At 38.9% G+C, this 5,103-nt stretch overlaps 1 pseudogene; it reads left to right on the forward strand.

Annotated features, from left to right (window-relative positions):
* Nucleotides 1–4,249: 4,249 nt before the first annotated feature.
* LOC101587225 lies at nt 4,250–5,097 on the forward strand (annotated as a pseudogene).
* The last annotated feature ends 6 nt before the right edge of the window (nt 5,098–5,103 follow it).

Here is a 5,103-nt window from a genome sequence, read left to right on the forward strand (position 1 = left end):
CACATTTTGGAAGTTTTCTGCTATTACTTCTGCCCATATTCTTTTTATATCATTTGTATTGACTCCTTCCTTCTCATCAATGCCTATTAGTCTCACATTGTTCATCTCTGCATTGTCTTTTAGGTATTGAATTTTTTTTCCTGTATCCTGGTTGTTTTTAAGAGATCTTTTCTTACTTTTCCACTAGCTGCAATGGTGTCTTTAAGGTCTGAAAGTCTATTTTCATTTTCATTCAAACAATTTTGCCAGCTTTTGATTGAGGTTTTAATTTCCTGTATATCACTTTGAATCTGCTTCATGCATTCTATTTCTTTCCTATATTGCTTATTCAAGGACTCCATCATTTTTATATTCTGCTCTATTTTTTAACAGTGTCTTTTTAAAGAAGCACTTAGTACTTCTTTGATTATAGTTATCATTTCTTTTTTTACTTCAGAAATTATTTCTGATCTGATTTCCTCTATATCTTTCTACAGTTGTTTCTTTACTTCTATCGCTATTATTTCAGAGATTTCAGGAGTGTGATTTCCAATTTCTTCTATGCTAGTGTCTTCTGCTTTTGTTCTGGGTGGACTCGGGGCCTGAGACTGCATTTTGTTCCTACTCTTTATCATTTTCTATGCCACTGTCTTCTGGCCTTTGGTGTAGAGCTTAGACAGAGTTATTACCTTAGCACCAGGTTCGGATCTACGAAGTTCAGACTCCTCCAGGTGAGTGTGGCATGGGTCTGGCTGCTGTGTTCCACTTCTTCCTGCTGCAGCCCTGGGAGATGAAACCTCTGTGTCACTCTGGCAAGATGTTCTGCTCCTGAATCAGCTGGGTGGGTCTTTCCTCTAGCCTCTCTGCTGAAGGGTTCCACTCTGGGACTGCACCCTGGGTTTTATCAGAATCAGGTGGGTCCCAGACGGTCTCACTCACAGGCTAGACCTGTGCTCTGAGTGGAATGAGGATCTGGTTGGCCCTGGGTGGTCTCACTCACATGCCTGGTTTGGGCTCTGGGTCGAAATGAGAAGTTTAAATTAATTAAGGTAAAATTCCTTAGAGCTGGGAGAAATTTTATTTAGAGAGGAGTCCTATTGATGAATAAGAGGTGTGGCCAACCTTTTTGTTCATTCATGAGGAGCTCCCAATAATCTCAGTAGTCTCTTAGGAGATTCAATAAATTGGTCATTGGTTTAAAGATAAAAGTCTTTCAGAAAAATTACAATTGGGTTTTCTCTGGTTTTGGTATTCAACTAAATTAAGAAGCAAGGGCTGTCCAAATAGCTCAGCAGAATAAAGCACCTGTTTAGGCAGACTCAGCAGCCAAGGGTTCGATCCTCAGCATGCCATGCTGGCCCCGCCCCAGGGATGCACTGAGACAGTGATTGAGATTGGGTGTGGTGGTATGTACCTGTAATCCCAGCACTTGGGAGGCTACACACAGGCAGATCACTACAAGTCCGATCTACATAGTGAGACCCTGTAGACCCTGTACTAAATACAAAATAAATAAATAAATAAATAAATAATGAAAGAAACAAAGGTTTGCAGATGTATATGGTAACTTGTTATTGTTAATTTCACAGTGTCTTAAGTGTATCCATGATTCCAAGTGTACAGGTCTTCTAAAATGTTAAACAAAAATTGCTTATTGTGATAAGACTTTCATTCAAATTTCTACCCCCCCCTAAAAAAATGAGGAGGAAGAAAGAAAAAAAAGCCTTGTTATATATGTCGCATTTATGGTTAATTGGTGAAAAATTCTTATGTATTAGATAGAGAAGGTTGATTTAAAGGCTTATGCTATGTCAAAACAAAAATGTAAGCATGTCACAAAGTCACAGGATTGTCATGCTACAATGTTGTATGTGGTTTGATATTTAAATTTCTAGGTAAAAATGTGTAATTATTGTTTTTAAACATTCTATAGGGATTTAAATGTTAGAATATCCATGGTTTTCGAAAATAATTGTTCCATTTTATGTGTAAGGTGTTTGATATTCAGATAGTGATGTTAAGTTTACTGCCTCTGTCACAGGGTAATAATGACATTAAGCTTCTCTTCTGCATGCTCAACAACTAAAGTTTGCAGACCAAAAATTAGAGAGATACATGGGCTAAAAGGATAGCTAATATTTTGGCCCTAGCCCATCAAGGTAAGTGAGGACTGAGGACATAAGAGAACCTCTGCTGTAATATCCTGTAACTCAGTTGTGACCCAAATTTTCTGATCAAGGAGATTATAGGGAGGAAAGTGATTGATGATGTAGAGTGTGCCTAAGGAGAGTCACCTGGAGAGAAAAAATCTCTCAGGCTGTTACAGACAGCAAATTGGTCAAGCAATGGCTGTGACTCATCCAGGTGGCTGACACTGACAGAAGATCTACAAGGTGCTATATATGCTTCCAAGGTAAATCCTGAGGAGATTTGGCTGATCTTATAAGAAAGTAAAAGTTACATTTGTAGTTATACAAGTCTTGCTTTAACTTGGTCTTAGCCATCCAGCCAAAAAGTGTAATCATGAGGCATTAAAAAGTAATGTCATATTAATACACTAAGTTGTAAAAGGCTCAAGTCAACAACTTCTGCCACTTACCAGCTGTGTTGATAACTTATTACTATTATGGACTATTGGACTATATAGGGTTATATTGCTGAATTCAAGTACCTACAATCTTTGGACTGGCATCAAGTATGAAAAGGTCCTTTAAATAGGACCTTTTCTCCAAATACAACTTCTTTAACTTCAATGGAATACTCATCTCTGACAAAAAAACACAAAAAGGTGGATATATTGGGAGCCACAGGAAGCTAGGAAATTGATCAAATGTGTGTAGGTGGGACTGGGCCTCAGGGCCTAAAGCAAACAAGCTACCTCACTCCTGAGATAAGCATCCTGTTTGGTTAAGGTCAGCTATTAGTCACTAGGCAACTTTGTATCATGTGTTACAAAGTTTGCAAAAGTATAAATAAAGGATCATTTTGTTGTATGTGGTATAAGTCTTGCCCATCAGGCAGACCAAGCACCACCTAGCCCAGCTTTTGTCTACTTGTCTATCTTTCTCATCGCTTCTGCCATTTCTCCCTGGGTAGAATGGATGACAGTAAGACTAATGGATCCCTACAGGTTACAATGGATATGTATTTACTCTTTTCATATTATTTTCTTGCTGTTGGTACTTTGTCTTTTTACTCTATTCATCTTTCTGCCCTGCCTGGTAACTTCTTTGTATTGGTGTTCTTGGCATTGTGATCTTTGTAATTTCTTTCTAGAGTATCTTTCAGAACACTTTATTTTTATTTGTTTTTTCAGCCTCCCAAGCACTGGGATTACAAGCAGGCACCACCACGCCCAGTCTCAATCGCCATCTTAGCATGCCCCTGGGGTCTTTCAGAACAGTTTAGAAATCTGATTTTGTGGTTATGAATTTCTTTAGTTGTTCTTTGTCATGGAAGTGTCTTATGTATTCATTAATTTTGAAAAATAGTTTTTCAGGGTAAATCAAAAGCAGGCTGCATGTTGCTTTCTTCACGATTTGAAATACTTTGCTACAAGCTCTCCTTGGCTTGAAGGTTTATCTTGAGAAGTCTGCAGTGATTCTCATGGGATTTCCTTTATAAGTGATTTGTTTCTTTTCTCTAACAGCTTTTTTTTTTGTGGTACCTGGGATTGAACTCAGGACCCTGGGATTGAACTCAGGACCTTGTGCTTGCCAGGCAAGTGCTTATTCTACTGAGCTATCTGTCCAGCTCCCTAACAGCTTTTAATATTCTGTTCTTGTGCTATATGTATTTCTGGAATCTTGATTATTATATGTCTTGGTGTGGATTTTTTTCTCAAGTATAATTGGAATTCTGTATGTCTCACTTAACTGTATGTCAAATATTTTTTTCCATGCTTGGAAATTTTCTATTACTTCTGTGAATAGGATTTTTATATTGTTTTGCTGACTCCTGCTTTTCTCACTGATTCCAGTCAATCTTGTTCTTCTTTTTTTTTTCTTCTTCTTCTTCTTTTTTTTTTGGTGGAACTGAGATTGAACTCAGGCCCTTGCACTTCCCAGGGAAGTGCTTATTCTATGGAGCCATCTCCCTAGCCCCATGTTGTTCTTTTTTGAATCATCTTGTAGCTGTTGGATTGATTTTTAAAAAATTGTCCCTTGCTATTTGTAAGAGATCTTTCTAGTGGGATTGATCCATTCAGATATGGATTTATAAACAGAAGGTGGTAAAACTGTCCGGAACAGTGTACAGGAGAGAGGTATCACACGGCCCAGCCCCAAAGATGGGGAACTGCCTCAAATCCCCCACCTCGGATGACATCTCCCTGCTTTACGAGTCTCAGTCGGACACGACCAGCTTTGGCGAGGGCACGGAGCCGGATCAGGAGCCACCGCCGCCATATCAGGAACAAGTTCCAGTTCCAGTCTATCATCCAACACCTAGCCAGACTCGGCTTGCGACTCAGCTGACTGAAGAGGAACAAATTAGGATAGCTCAAAGAATAGGCCTTACTTACACAGCATCTGCCTAAAGGAGTTTATGACCCTGGAAGAGATGGATCAGAAAAAAAGATCCGGGAGTGTGTGATCTGTATGATGGACTTTGTTTATGGGGACCCAATTCGATTTCTGCCGTGCATGCACATCTATCACCTGGACTGTATAGATGACTGGTTGACGAGGTCCTTCACGTGCCCCTCCTGCATGGAGCCAGTTGATGCAGTACTGCTTTCATCCTATGAGACTAATTGAGCCAGGGTCTCTTGTCTGACTTCAAGTGAACCATCATTTCTGGTGGTTTTGATCTTTTGTCACTGAGCCCAAAGAGCCAGGGATTAGGAATTACGATCATGCACAAAAGTTTCCTTAAAATTCCTGGATGACTGCAGATGTTGAGGAAAGTATGTAATATTTTAGAAACTTAGGGAGAAAAAGAAGGATGGTATTTTTATGTAAAGCCTTGACCCAGTGTTTAAAAAGATAATTGTACTTAGATCTTGTTATTGCTCCAGTACATAGGAATTGTGTAAAGTGTTACAGCAGCTGTTTATGTTTAAATTGTGTATGTTGAAGATTAGGAAAAAGATAGTGGTTATTTTTCCTAAATGAAATTATTCTT

The sequence above is a fragment of the Octodon degus genome, unplaced genomic scaffold (assembly GCF_000260255.1).
Source record: "Octodon degus isolate 3935 unplaced genomic scaffold, OctDeg1.0 scaffold00116, whole genome shotgun sequence".
NCBI classification, from domain to species: Eukaryota; Metazoa; Chordata; class Mammalia; order Rodentia; family Octodontidae; genus Octodon; species Octodon degus.